Source organism: Neopsephotus bourkii, unplaced genomic scaffold (genome assembly GCF_033783945.1).
Source record: "Neopsephotus bourkii isolate Nb327-2 ecotype Australia unplaced genomic scaffold, CSIRO-AGI_Nbou_v1 NB_730, whole genome shotgun sequence".
NCBI classification, from domain to species: Eukaryota; Metazoa; Chordata; class Aves; order Psittaciformes; family Psittacidae; genus Neopsephotus; species Neopsephotus bourkii.
The window spans coordinates 928,627-944,428 of NW_026901228.1; the positions used below are offsets into that span (position 1 = coordinate 928,627).

The following is a 15,802-nucleotide window of genomic DNA, read 5'->3' on the forward strand; positions in this document are numbered from 1 at the left end:
TCTGTCAGTGCTGAAATTTTTTAAATTAAGTGAAAGTTTAAAGGCACAATAGACTTCCTATTTCTGGCATCCTTAAGGAAATACTGGACCTAGGAAAAACAAATCTAGTGTTAAGGACAGGCGGGCTCATCCATCAAACTCATGTGAGATGCTGCCATCAAAACCGTTGCGAGAATAGCGTTATTTACAAAGAATGGCAACCATAACTAAAAATCAGGAACATCATGAGCACCAGATTATCTTAATGTAGTGATAGATGACTCCTGTGTGTGGTATCAGGATAGAATGTGATGTTTTTGTCTTATGGTAAGTTCCCCTCTAGTGAAAAGGGTATCATAGCTGTCTTCGAGTTGCAGGAAGACTTTGATTTGTAAATCCTATAAAGTGGATTTAGGTCCCAGTTTCGTTTTTATTGATTAAAAAGTTAAATTTAATTGCTTACACAGAGCTTCTTTCTATGTTACGCATTTTATCAGTGAAATACAGGCCTGCATCTTTGACTTCAAACAGTTACATTTACATAATCAGCACATTTACCATTTCCCCTCACAGTTGACTTATTGGTTGAGATTGCCTGCCTGCCATGCGATCTAACCACGATGGCTAACCACTCCTTAGTGATAATTTACATTATTATTGTAATATGGATTAGGCATCAGCTGGAAGTGAGTCCAAGTCAATACCGAGTTCTTTCCTGAGACATCTTAAATTACTTAATGGTCTGATATCCATTTGGAAATTCAAAGACAGTGCTTAAAATGTTTGTTGGTGAACTGAGGTTCATCAATGAAACTTAGCAATTGGCTTGACATCCAGAATGTAGGACAGAGATAAATGAGGAACAGAGTAGGAGTGTGGATGCAGTCTGCTCACTTCGAATTGATGCTGGCATAACAGAGACCAGAATTCGTTGCTCTGGCTTCAGGTTTGGAAGATGCCATGGGTACTTCTGTCAAGCAACTGAAGGTCCTGAGAAGCATAACCCCTGAGTGGAAAACATGGATGTACTAGGGAAAAATATTTGGTTATTTTGTAACAATATTGTAACAACATTGTTATAATAGCTCCTTGAGCTAGCAAATGCATACATAAAAGCAGACTGAAGAAATTAATGAATTCTCATGCCTACCCAAACAATTTGTCTGGGGCTTTAATTCCCAGAAGAGAGGACATGTGAAGGATTTTACAGGAAGTAGCAGCTGTTCTTCCTCCCTGGGACAAAGGATATGCATTGTGATCAGTAAAACCACCTCTTTTATCAGTGTGATTGGCACCTAGTGACATGTTCTAAAAGTCCAGCTGTTGAATGCTGTAATCCTTGTGGGTCAGATGACATATGCTGTTACTGCTGTGTGCATATTGATGTATATACTTGATGCTGAATTAATATTTGAATGTATTTTATGTAATCAATTTCATTGTAACTGCATGATTTAGGAGTGTTTTTAAGGTGGCCATAAAAGTGCATTTCTGAGCCTTGCTGAAGTTTTGATTGAGAAGATCTGTTTGCCTAGAAATGATAAATGTAAAAGAAGCCCTACAGACTTGTTGTGGATGGGTTTATTCACATCTGAAACTCAAGAAAAGGCTTTAGTACAGCCTTAATCTAATGAATAGTTTATAAAATGCTCTGATTAGCTGGTATTTAAAAGAAGTTTAAATCAGCTTTTATCATAAGTATCTTTTTCATGCATAGTGTTCTTTAGTTATTGCATGTGAAATTAAGTTAATTATTTGAAAAGATGAAGGTTGCAATACCTGAGATTCTGAACTTTGGAGTCAGGGAGCTGTAGTGGAATTGTTTTTCCAAGGCATTGCAGCTCCTAATAGATGTGAAGAATCTTTTGTAAGAGGACTGATGCAGAACATCTTTATTTCTACTTACACAAATGTCTGAAGCTGATGTATTCCTGGGACTAAGCTATCTGAATACCATGTATTACAGCAGGCACTTCTGTTTTTACCAGTGTTCTGACAGAGTGCTCTGCTTGGTCTGGTTTGGGAGAACGTCATTCTCCATCTTGTTTAATTGCAGTATTGATAGGTCTTGGGACTGCAGTTGCAGGGGTGAAAATCCACAGCTCTGAATGGAATGAGAGAGATCATCTCTCGTGGAAGTCAAAGTACGTCTTTCTTAAGGTAAATTTTTCTCTCCTTGTTCTTGGGTGAGGAGGAAGCATGCCTTAGAGATAAATACAGCTAATTATCGTTAGTATAATTGAAATCCTAAAAGTCTCATCATTATTTGTCCATATCTAATTGTTACAGAAAAAGAAAAATGAGTAGTGCAGTTAAAGTCGTTATACACACAATTCTCAGCTTATACACCTTTCCCAATGTAAGTCGTGCCTTGCTCCTCTGTGTCCTAATGTTGGTGGTTTCATCCTGGCAGTGGTGGGTTTTCAGCATCTGCAGTCTTTTCTCAAGTGGAACATAATGTTCATTTTGATGGTTTCTTCTTCCTCACAATGGGACTGACATGAGATCACATTAATTTCCTAACAGTTTTACACCTTTATCTTTGTCAGTCCATCTCACCATGTTATGTGTTTCACTACACTAACCAGTTTTGTCTGACCGCAGATGTACATGTCTCTAACTGATAACTAGTGAGTTAGCAATAGTGGTGGGGTCTCCAGTGCCAGCCTGCACCCCATTATGTGTTATTCCCTGCTTCTACTCTACGTCCTTGTATTGCAGGTGCTGGACAGGCCAACTAAAGTGGTGATCACTTTAGTGAGTGATGAGTGATTCACTGTTCAAGGCCAGGTTGGACGAGGCCTTGGGTGATAGGGTTTAGAGTGAGGGGTCCCTGCCCATGGCAGGGGGGTTGGAACTTGATGGTCTTAAGGTCCTTTCCAACCCTAACTATTCTATGATTCTATAATATAGAGGAACTGATCAGGAGCAGGCGAATCAGTATCCTTGGCCACAAGGAATGGAGCTGGCTCACATGATGATGGAGTTTAAGATCCTGAGGGAATTGAGGAAGTAGGGGATTAAAGCTCATTCCTTGATCTTGGCAGCAGGAACTTTAACTTATTCAGGGAACTAGGATCCTGTGGGAAGCTATCCTGAAGAGCAAAGAAGATAGAGGGAAATGTAATCCAGAAAAAGTCCTGAAGGTGATGCTATTGGAGAAGCTTATCTTGAGTACATATAGTATTTTGTTCTCCTGCTTTATTGTAGGGTTTGATGCAAGGCTGTCTAAATGCATAGTGGGAAGCTCATGCTTTCTTAGTCTGGTGGAAACTGATTGCATGTGGAAATAAAAAAGGCTATCACATGGATATGGTGTGTGATCACATATCCATCCTAATCAGGGAAAATTCTTTGGGCAGCAACTATTGTAACCAGACAAATTTATATAAATGGAAATGTTGGCTGAGTAATTGTTAATAATCACAGAATCACAGAATCCCAAGGGTTGGAAGGGACCTCAAGAGATCATCTGGTCCAACCCCCCTGCAAGAGCAGGGTAACCTAGAGTACATCACACAGGAACTTGTCCAGGCGGGCCTTGAATATCTCCAATGTGGGAGACTCCACAACCCCCCTGGGCAACCTGTTCCAGTGCTCTGTCACTCTCACAGTAAAGAAGTTCTTCCTGATGTTAACATGGAACCTTCTATGCTCCAGTTTACACCCATTGCCCCTTGTCCTGTCACTGGATATCACTGAAAAAAGCCTAGCTCCATCATCCTGACACCCACCCGTTACATATTTGTGTTTGCATGTGTTAAAAATTAATGTAGGAAGGTATTCCATTGCTTAGTTTGCCTGTCAAGATTGTTTTATTGGTTTAAATTAGAATACTTGGGAGAACGTGAAGAGTGCAGCGGAATGGTTTGGGAAGAGTGACAGGACAGTAAACCTAACTGGTCTAACTGATGCAGCTGTTTTCTAAGATCTATGGTAAATCTGTGTACATTACCTTCTTAGTGACTAAGCTCAGAGGTCCAGGAGAAATTTTCCTCTTCTTTATTCTTAAGGGAGTAAAATAGAAACAGTTTAAATTTAGCATACAGTTTTAGTTTAAGAAATTTAAAAAAAAACAGGCCCTGAGAACAGTAAATATTCTTGAAGAGAAACCTAGATTTTTTTTTTGTTTTAAAAACACCTGAATATTATACACAAAATTAACTATATACATGTGCTCTGTTTATACTTTCTAGAGCCCACTCCTTCTATATCTGCGGTATTATCAAGATTTGATGTAAGCTAAAGATCTTTCTTTTTTAAAGATGAGTAATATCTTGAATTTCTAAACTTTCAGCTAGGGCAGACTATAAGTGATTTTAACGTGTAATAATTTTGGGTTACGTTTTGTTATCTCCCTTTTCTTCATTGATTTTTTTTTTCTATTCAATCAGTCATTTTTATTTTTGCTAAAATATATGGCTTACTGCTAAAGGGATCTCAAATCAAATTGGCTTAATTTACTTCAGAATATTCAGAATAATGTTTAGTATGGGAATCATAAATCCTTAGTGAAAGAACTGATTTTTCTTATTTAACAGAACTATCAGTCTGATTTGTCTACATCTGAGTATTGTCCATCTGCTGAGGATGTAGACAGGTTTATTAATGTAGTTTGTGGATTTATTATGTAGTTTGTGGATGGATATGCCAGCTTTGGTATGAACTTTGTTATTCTTTAAACCTACCTGATGACGAGACTGAGAGGTGGATTTCCTTCTGGGAGAGGCCAGGTAGCCCACTTTGTTTCTCAACAAAGCTCTTTCTGTAGCAGCTTATTGTTTTCTTACGGTGATAAGGAATCTCTATGTACTGGTTAATGAACCAGCTGGGACATGCTAATGAGCTGGTTTATATGGAAACAGCTTACTCTCATAAAAGCAGCAAAACTAAAAGCCCTTTGAAATCTGTTTTCTGGGAGAATTAGCTAAGTGTTTTTATTGTCCTGTCCCCCCAGATCACTCCTCATTCTGCCTTTCTGGATTACTGTCAGGGGTTTGGAGTAATTAAATGAGCAGATTTCAGTGTTTTGTCCATTGCCTGTCATAATCTAATCTTCAAAGTTATCCACAGACTCCATCATGACCTCCAAAACACTGGAAGTGTTTCCTCTGAGAAGGATTAGGAGCTGGCTCCAGTGTTTCAGAACCCATGATGGGGCAATCATGACATTTTACATAAACTTCTGTTGCACTGGGTACAGACTGCGCATAAAAATACTGGTTGAATAAAAAATGTGAGCAAAATCGGTTAATTTAGATATAAATGTCTCATAGCATATATTATATATGTGTATGTGTGTGTATATGTATTTGACAGTAAAGTTACTGTTTCACATTCACACATGTATTTTTTTCCTTTTATTAAATGTTTCATGATTTTTCTTAATCAGATGTACATTAAAACAGGAAGTAGAAAGGGGTATATTTCTTGGCTTATCTTTTCTCCCGTGCAGACATTTCTGAGCTTGAGCACACAGATGTTGAAAGGTTACTTTGATAGTGTCTCCTTTCAGTGATGCTCCAACAGGACTCGGGACTCAACCACTCCTTTGATTAAACACTTAGGGCAGCAGCATCTTCTGTCAACAGTTAGTAAGTTGGGAATTTCAGGTGCTATCGTGGTGAACTCATACGTGACCTAAATTGAACTGAAAGCAGCTTGTGGCAGGAATAGCTTTTTATCTTGTTGAATTGTGTTTGAATTTGCGATCATTCTTTGAAGCATATTTAAATTATTAGCTACTGCATTTTCTTGACAATACTGGTAGAGATAATGGGGGATTTCCATTATTCTGGTCTGGTTTTTGATCATTTCTGTTTCAGTAAGGATGATGAATGAATGTCTCTAATAAATGATAGTTTAAAACATTAGTTTTGCCATGTTGGTGACACAGTGGAACAAAGATGATTGCCATGCTGATGTTTAATTTAAAATTGTCTAAAACTTTCTACTTGACCTCTTTATATCAAGGTGAACTTGAGGCACACTTGGTTTATGCAGGTTTCCCAGGCAGTTATGACAATAGCGTGTTAGCTTTATTTTGCAGGCTAAATGATTATTTTATATATTCAGTAGAACCATTCAGGGCTACAAAGGGAACTCTTCTCAGTTTAATTTTTGTACAAATATCTTTATTTCTAGTATAAAACAATGGAACAACTATGTACTCTTGTGTAAATTAGGACCGCTGTTTATAAATATCTCTGCAATTGAAAGCAGCAGAAGTACCAGATGTGTAATTACATTAGCACAGATACTCTACAAGAAAGCTACTTCTGTGAGACAGAAACAAGCCTAATGTGAAAATCTTTGCTTTTGAGAGCATGCATGCTATCCACATCATTAACCTGTTAATTAAATCTATAAGGGCTGTATTTTCTGAGGCCTTGTTAAATGATTACTTATGTACAAGAACGTTTTTTAAAATCTTCAGGTTCAAAGTGTGGGCTAACATTGTAAAAACAGATGCTTACGTTTGGATGTAAAATATGCGTACATCTGTGCCTCTGTAATTGATCTTTTTCCAAGTTACCATTCTTTTATTTCAAAAAGTGTGATGTGACCAGATTTCCAAGTTCAGAACTGTTCTGTGCTCAGAGAACAGCCCCAGCAGAAAACGTGAATGATCCCTGCACCCTGCCGCATCTCTTAATGGTTTTCAAAAGAAACATGGTTCTGTGCCAGTAAAGTCATCCTCAGGATATATATTCTCAGCTCTTTAAACATCTTGAAGGATGTGGTTTTATTCATTGTGAAAACGCATGTAAAGGTGCATGACTGTGAGTATTTCAGTGATAGCTGAAGACTATTGAGAAATATGTAACCAGTAAAAGTGCAGAACATGATCAAAAGATATGCCAAAAAAGTAGTAGAGATGTACCAGCATTGTACGGCTGACCTCTGCGTAATTCTAGGATGTGGTTTGATGTCTGAGCATTTCCATCTTTAAATTATTGAACTGTCATTCTGTTTCCAGTTTTCTTTATTTCAGCAGTGTAGATATTGAAAAAACACCCCAAACCAAACAGAAAAGACCCAAACCAAAACAACAAAATCTGCCCTCTCTTCTGAACATGCTTGTTCCCACACTGGGACCATGGCTTAGCACTCTGCCTGCTGCAGGACTTGCCACACTGGGGCTCGTGTTAATGTACTGACACAGATTTATGGCCAAGACTGCGATACTCTTTTGTCTGTTTATCCTTAGAGCATTACTGGCTTTTGCTCCAAGGAATCTAACTGATCTGGAAAAGGAAAACCTAAATTAAAAAATAAAATGAGTAGGAAATTGCTCTGCATGTTGGAATGTTCCGGGTCATTTGGGAGGTAGGTTTACAGAGAAATGCTGGAGCAGGGGCTTTCTCTGGGTGGGGTGTAGTTGAATGCCATGTCCTGCTCTCCAGCAACGAAGTATATCTAATGTGCTAGTTTGGAAAAAAAATAAAAAGTTCAAAAGCATGACAGGATATTGCAACATTTTCATAAGATCTGTGGATCTCAGTCTAGCCTGATGCACAGATCTTAGTCTGACAGTATCGTACTTTCACTTATCTGCGCGCATAGTTAGTCGGAACAACGGCTGGCAAAATCTGCCTCCAGATGGGACGGAGCTTTTTCTTTCTTCATATAGGTGTCCAGATATGCTATGCTTACTTATATTTTGTAATTCTTGTCACAAGATTACCAAGATTTTTCTGGTCTTAACACCTGTATGAGTTGTCTGAACGAGGTAATGTGATCATGTTCTCTGACTGCAGAGTCAAGTATTTTGTTCTAAATATTCAAGTATTTTAGTTATTCTTTTCTTATGGACCGTGCAATCAAGAAGCTGAATTTATGATGTGAGGGGAGATTATCTCAGTTTGGCAATTAATGTATTTGTCATTGCCTTCCTTTTACATTAATTTCCTTGCCCCCTCTCAGTAGAGTTTAGTTATTTAGGTTTTTTGTGGTTGGTAGATTTTTCATTTGTCCAGGGTTTGGGTTTTGTGTGTGTGTGTGTGTTGTTGTTCAGTTGTTTGTTTGTTTGTTTACAGTATGTCTGTCCTTCTCTAAAGTGAAAACCACTTGCATCTTAAAGCCCTTCATCCTGATTTACACTGTCTGGAAACTTAAGCTCTTTGACCCTCTTAGATTGATGAGACGCTGCTCAACCACCAGACATTCCTTCTGTCAGCAGCCTGTGCTCACAGAGTTTGTGAGACGAGCAGATTGATTTACTGCTGGAGAACACTTGTCTTTCCAGACTTTGGCATAGCTATTTGTTTTGTTTATTCGTGCGCAGCTATTTCTAACTATCGCAGTGAATTTTGCTTTTCCTAAATACTTTTGCTTTAGAATTTGGAGCATTTAAGAGGAGTAACGAGAGTAAACTGCAATTTAATTGCAAATAATTACAGGTGGCTAATTAAATGTGGACTGTTAACAAACAAAAAAAATAAAGAAAGTGCCCAGTAAAAGCAGTTTGTATAATTCTGCAATAACCTCTGTCCAGTGTTTACAAAATTGATGGGCACATATTTAAAAATAGTACTTTTTGCATGAATTAATTATGCTATCTGTTGCCAGGGAATTGTTATCATTGGTGTTCTCCACCTATGCAGGAATGCTAATCAGTAGCATTTTGGGCACCATGGGAAATCCTGGCTGTTGTATAGCGCTTCTGTAATGCTTAGTAAGAATAATGACTGTTTGGCCCATACACTTGAGAAGGTATTTCTGTATATGTACATAGTGCCTATATTTTACCATCTACCTTTTCTGTTCCAAGAGCTTTGGGCACCCTGTTTCTGCTCTGGAGCAAGGGAAGTATCCACAGGCAGAGGGCCTGCCAGAGCTGGGGCTCATCAGAGGTCCCACCTGGAGAATATCACAGGGTAAGGAATTTTTAGGTATATGCACATCAGCTCTGCCGGAGTCTGAGGGAGAGTTAATACAATTCCACCATTTAACCCCAGCTAGACTTGGTAGCACCTCAGTGTGTGATTCTTGATTTTGATTCCATTGCCACAGCATACTGACCAGTATAATATCTGAAAAAGTATGCTGGCTTCTGTGCTGTAGTGGCTTATAAAATAGGTAAGTTGGGAATAGCATGAAAGTGAGTATAAAAAATGCAGTTCTCCCTTAAAATTATTTCTGCAGAGGAATGTAGACATTTCTGTGATTATGTGCATGTGAAATAAATTCTGATACTTCAGACATGTTTTGCAGGTGTGGAGATAGCTGCATTATTTCACAACTTTTTCTGTGAAAGTTTTTTTGTGAAAAAAGAAACCATTAAATTTTTAAAGTTTATAAAAAAAAGTTTATATTATTTCACTGAATAAATATAATTTAAGCTTCATGAAAGAGTAAGAAAATTAGAAACTGCAGTTGTCACAACTCGGAATAAGGGGTGTCAACATCTTTGGTGTTTGGCAGGTAATGAATTATTGCAGAACTGATACAGGAATTCTCTTTGTGTCTTGGAGTTTGAATACCAAGCAGGTGTTGAATTGCTGCCAGTGCTTCCCCCCAGCTGTCTCACCGAGGCCCTATCTCAGAGCATCAAACATTTGACAGCGATTTTCCTGGTGTGATTCCTTTAGGAGTCCATTAGTGGTGATCTTGATGTTGTATGGTAGGATTCATTGGCAAGATGTGGATGGGACGGTCTCTTCCAGAGCTGAGTGTATCACCTTTGGAGTCCTTCTGTCCTTTGCTGGGTTATCAGCAAGAAGGTGGACCTGGAGTCCAGGCTTTGCATGCTAGAAAAATGACAGAGTGACTGCCTATGTAAAGGGCGGTGAGAGGAAACCAATGTATGGGAAAGCAGAAAAACCTTGTTGCAAAGCTTCCTGGTGTTAACTCAGTAAAGACCTGTATAACTCTGGAGTGGACCTTCTGAATCACAGTTTCTACAGGCAAATATAAAATAATCTCATTCACAGATATACCAAGGTCTCTTCTGCTTCCCTGCAAATATCAGAGTAGATCTCTTCGACTTCTTACTTGGTTGTGCCTGAAGGGGTCTGAGCTTTCCTATGGGCTTGAGAAAGGATTTAAACATAACTAGAGATGAGGTTTGGGATCAGAAGAAGGTATCATTGAGATGCGTGTCCAGAAACTCCTGTGTATTTTCTCTGGTTCCCACTGGTAAGCCAGGCCGTTTGTGTTGCAGGAGATGCTGTGTAGCCAGTGTTTTATTGATTCTGGGTGTTTTCCACAGGCAAGTCACTGTTTCCTTTGGGAAATACAAGCCCTAGAGTCGAGGCGGAGTGACTGAAGAAACATTTCTCAGCTGCTTTTTCTATTAAGGTTACATTTACAAACATCTTATAAAGGCTATCCATGTTTTAAAAGGAATCGGTTTTCATAGGCATTTGGAATTTTAAAAAGGCCAGAGTTTGATTATAACTATCTATAATTCAGTACTGAGATGTTTTTAATCTCACCTGCAGTAAACTACTCATATTTATAAGGTGCTGATAACATCTATTTTTTTTTTTTTGTTTTTATAATATATCTAAATTTATATACATTATGGCCTCATGTCCTAATGCCAGCTGCTACCATGAACCCTCAAAATGTGTCAGATGAGTATTACAGAAATGCATTGTAATATGCGTGTTTGTTGTTGTGGTTTTGGTTTTTTTTGTTTGTTTGTTTTTTAATTTCTGTATTTTTTAACTGGGAGTTGAAAGAATAGAATATTTTTCCCTGGGCTGTCCCTGGGGTGTGGGCACATGATTGAGTAGCTCAGCTAATGCAGTTGATATTAGTGATTAGATTCAGAAGTCCTGCCTTCAAGTGCCAAGGGGTTAGTAAATCACTGAGTTTTCATAAACAGCAGTGTTCGTTACATTTTGTTGCAGAATGTCTTTCTTGCTGTGTGTGTCTTGAGTGTTACCGCATGTGGATAATAAGGGAAAAAGCTGAAATGTAAAATTGGAACAAAAAGCTGCATGGCTGTAAGTCACTAAACTTCACTTTTATTCAGATCTAAAATAAGATGAATAACTAAGCTGCTGAATTACTCATTTGTGTAGGTCATGAAAGTTTAAAAAAGTGCTGCAAGTAGTTAAAATTAATCGCAGGAATCAGAGGAATTTTATATGCCCTGTGTGACACATTGCAAATGGTACAGTAGTCTTTTATTTTGTGCAGCATCTTTCATACAGGCTATAATAGAAAGGGTTTTACTGAGTTGCTGTTAATAATAAATAACTAAATAATTGAGACAGTTAAGTACTGACAAGGAAGAAAAGCTGCAATTTGGCTGAGGTGTAGCAGTAGGTACAGGGCAAGCATAAGGGGGGACGCTTCCAGGAAAGCAGGGGAGTAGGCAGTTATGCTAACTACATAGAATCATAGAATAGTTAGGGTTGGAAAGGACCTTAAGATCATCAAGTTCCACCCCCTCTTACCATGGGCAGGGACACCTCACACTAAACCATGCCACCCAAGGCTCTGTCCAACCTGGCCTTGAACACCGCCAGGGATGGAGCATTCACAGCTTCCTTGGGCAACCCATTCCAGTGCCTCACCGCCCTCACAGTAAAGAACTTCTTCCTTATATCCAATCTAAGCTTCCCCTTTTTAAGTTTGAGCCCGTTACCCCTTGTCCTGTCACTACAGTCCCTAATGAAGAGTCCCTCCCCAGCATCCCTATAGGCCCCCTTCAGATACTGGAAGGCTGCTATGAGGTCTCCACACAGCCTTCTCTTCTCCAGGCTGAACAGCCCCAACTTTCTCAGCCTGTCTTCATATGGGAGGTGCTCCAGTCCCCTGATCATCCTCGTGGCCCTCCTCTAGACTTGTTCCAACAGATCCATGTCCTTTTTATGTTGAGGACACCAGAACTGCACACAATACTCCAAGTGAGGTCTCAGGAGAGCAGAGTAGAGGGGCGGGATCACCTCCTTCGACCTGCTGGTCACACTCCTTTTGATGCAGTCCAGGAGTCCAGGATACGGTTGGCTTCCTGGGCTGCGAGCACACACTTGAAGCTGACTCACGTTCATTTTCTCATCGACCAGCACCCCCAAGTCCTTCTCCACAGGGCTGCTCTGAATCTCTTCTCTGCTCAACCTGTAGCTATGCCTGGGATTGCTCCGACCGAGGTGTAGGACCTTGCCCTTGGCATGGTTAGACTTCATGAGGTTGGCATCAGCCCACCTCACAAGCGTGTCAAGGTCCCTCTGGATGGCATTCCTTCCCTCCAGCGTATCAACCAAACCACACAGCTTGGTGTCATTGGCAAACTTGCTGAGGGCGCACTCAATCCCACTGTCCATGTCAGTGATAAAGATGTTGAACAAGACCGGTCCCAACACTGATCCCTGAGGGACACCACTTGTTACTTCGTTACTGTTCTCCAACTGGACACTGAGCCATTGACCACAACTCTTTGCGTGCGGCCATCCAGCCAGTTCCTCATCCACCAAGTGGTCCATCTATCAAATTGATGGCTCTCCAATTTATAGACAAGGATGTCGTGTGGGACAGTGTCGAATGCTTTGCAGCTTTTACAGCTATACTAATAATACTTTGTGATTCATAATACGTAAAAGTATCAGATAAGGTGTTCTAGACTTTCTACGGAGTTCGTCCCCAAGATGGTAGAGTGTTTAGTCTGCAAAAAAAGCTGTCACTGGACTGAGTACACTGACATGGAGAGAGCATGGTATGCAAATGGTATGACTTTCATCAGCATAGTAAGTAATTCATCTGAATGTGAAATATTTTTCTTGTTATAATGTGGAGTAGCTTTGCATCTTACTGGAAAAGAAAAAGAAAAAAAGTGAGGAAAAAAGTGATAGTTCATATAATATTGAAGTTTGGTTCATAATTAATATGTCCAAATCTCAGAAAAAAAGGCATTGTTCCTGTGAAATTACACAAATCTCATGAAAATTTCTCATAAAATAACCAGTTCTTATGCCACTAATTCAGTGGAACTTATTTTTTTGTTGCTGGTACTGATAGTTAATATTAATTGGTTGTAATGCTGTTAGGAATAGAACTCGTGTTGTCCAAGTCAGTTTTATATGTTTTCAGAAATAACTCAATTTGGATCTTTCCATTTCGTATAAACATGCTGTGGTGGAAGGATCCTGGAATGGCATCTAAAGTGATTATATGACTTTTCAAGCAGAAGTATTCAATTGAAGTGGACACTGCAGTGATCTTCTGGAGTTAGTCATGTCTGGTGGAGTTATTCCTCAGTCAGGCATTAAGGAAGTTTTGATCTTTGTTATATTTGTCTAAGAATTAGGAGGTTCTATTTAAAACCTAATTGTTAAGGTCTAGAACAATTCTTTTAATATTTTACACTTAAACTGAAAGACACAATAGAAGGACTATTCCACTGATTGTCCATTAATTTTTTTCTCAGTGTTTCTTCTCTGTTTTATGTATCAGATGTGACTCGGAGCATATCTGTTACCTGTTTGAAATAAATTGCTAACAGAATACTCTATTTAACTGATTGATGATCTTGTCCTAAATTTGCAGATTAGCACATAGCTACAGGGACAGAATAATTGTGGAAGATGCTTATTGTTGAATGAGTTCTCAGATGGCGAAATGGTTGCAATTAAGCTAAATGTCACATTAAACAGAGCATAATTATTGTAGCAAACCTTATTAAGCAATAACATACTTATTAAGCAGCTCTTACTAGGATTCTTGTTCTAGGTTTGATGTTTACTGGTGTTTCTTTTCGTCTGTAATATGTAATTATTAACTGAAAAGCCTACTTGCCTTCTGCTTGTGACACCTGTGTGTCAAAGAGCAGATGTCACTGTGTTCTTTCAGACTTAAGTATTGCATAGTTGTAGGTATGTCTCACAGGCAGGAAAAGCAAATCAGTGCACATTACATCAAATAAACTGCAATTGCTATATTATTGCGTTCTTTAATGGGATTAGGGAGGCTGTATGGGACGATAGTAGAGTACTCTTTCTGACTGATAAAAGATGGCAAACAGAACATATCTTGATTAATTAATCCCTTTCATGTCATTATCACTTACAGTGTTATAGATGTCTTTAAGAGACAGTAGGATGTCTTTGTTTACAGTTTTCCATAAACAAAGACATCCCACTGTCTCTTACGATTTTTATATAAGTCAATTTTTGGAAATAGTGGTTTGATTTAATTTCTCTTTAGCTTGGTTGGCTAACAGATTTATTTGTGCTGTTATATGTTCCTTGGTATTTTGCAGATGTCCATGCCATTTTTTAGTGAAGAACTTTTTTGGCATCCTAGTGGACAAAGCCTTACTTTCAGTTAGATGCTCTTTTATAGAGTAATCTGAATTGGAAGGGACCATGGGAGGTCATCTCGTTGAACCTCCTGCTCAGAGCAGATTCAACACTGAATTCACACCAGGTTGCTCAGAGCTTTGTTCAGTTGGATATTGCAGACCTCCAAATATGAAATTCTGCTGTCCTTTGAGGCAACCTGTTCCAAGGGTTATCCTCATAGTGATGAGGTTTTTCAGTTCATCCAGCTGGGACCTCCCTGGTTTCTGCATACATTCACGGTCTCTCCTCTGACCTGTGTCTTGCTGTGATGAGATCAAACATCCATCTGATATCGGAGTAGTTTACAATAGTTAGGAGACAGACAATATCAATCCTTTATTTCATCTTTGTGTACTTTCTATAGACAGAACACTGCGTAATGATACTTAATTTTGTTCAGTCTTTAATAACCAGTGGCATCCCACTTTATATTGGGAGTTTGTGAAGCATCTTTCTGAAGTTTGTTCTTGTGATGCCTAAATTCCAATGGGTTTTTAATAAAATGTAGTTAATAATATTTTTCACATTGTGCCAAGATGTTTCTTTTAATTGATTCAGAATTATTTTCGGGAATGTGTAAATTTAACATGACGTAAAAATAATTAAATTCTAATTACAAAGCAGACTATTGAATAGGAAGTATTTACATCCTTCTCCTCATTTAAGCTACTGAACAGGATATTTAAACAAGCAGTGAAACACTGTGGATAAGTTCCCTGCTGCATTCTGAAGAGTCATCAGGAAGTGAAAAAAATCCATAGTAACAGGTTTTGCATCTGATTCTTAACCTTATTTTTCATGCTTCCTTTTTTGGTATGCCAAGAGCATAGGTTTTTAGCACATTTGCCAGAGAATAATTGCAAATTGTGATGTGTCTAATGATAGTGTAATTACTTATGAGTCCTTGCTTACTTTTTTTCCTTTGGTAATTTTTCATTCTAAATTCATATTTGACATTATATAATGGCCACATCTTGCTTCTGGCTTCTTCTGCGTCTCTTGCTATCCTCTTAATGTAAGGATTGGTAAATCTGCAGCTAGTACATGGAGTAGCTCATGAGCAACACCCAGAAATGCATTAAAAATATGAGCCTGATGAGTTCTGTAGGGTAGTGAAAGAGTGGTGATAGGTATGGTGAGTATAATTTGTCCAGTCCTCTGTTAAAACTATTTTGTATTACTCCATGGGAAAGTTTAATGCTGTCTGCCATCCTAAGTAGTAGAAACTTAATTGGTGCCTTGTGTTTCAAGGTCCTGTTGGTGAGTAAAATACTGTTATACAAAATGCTGAAGTGAAACAATATTATTCTTGAATATTTGCTTTAAAAGCAAACTGGTAAAACCCAGACTTTTCCTATACTAAAAGTTCCACATATCAAAAACTAAACTGCCCTTGCTGAGGAGAAATAAATGCTGAAATAAATGGTGCAATAATGTCGCAATGCATAGTCTTTGTGGTAGTTACTTTCTGTTAATACAAAACCACCTAGTACCTGAGGTTTGAATTTTGACTATTATTTTTAGTAAGG

The 15,802-nt window shown here is 38.5% G+C and overlaps 1 protein-coding gene across 1 annotated transcript in view; it reads left to right on the top strand.

The window, feature by feature from the left end:
- Positions 1-15,802, top strand: part of THSD7B (thrombospondin type 1 domain containing 7B) — a 349,927-nt gene that overhangs the window by 103,953 nt on the left and 230,172 nt on the right. The window lies entirely within an intron of this gene.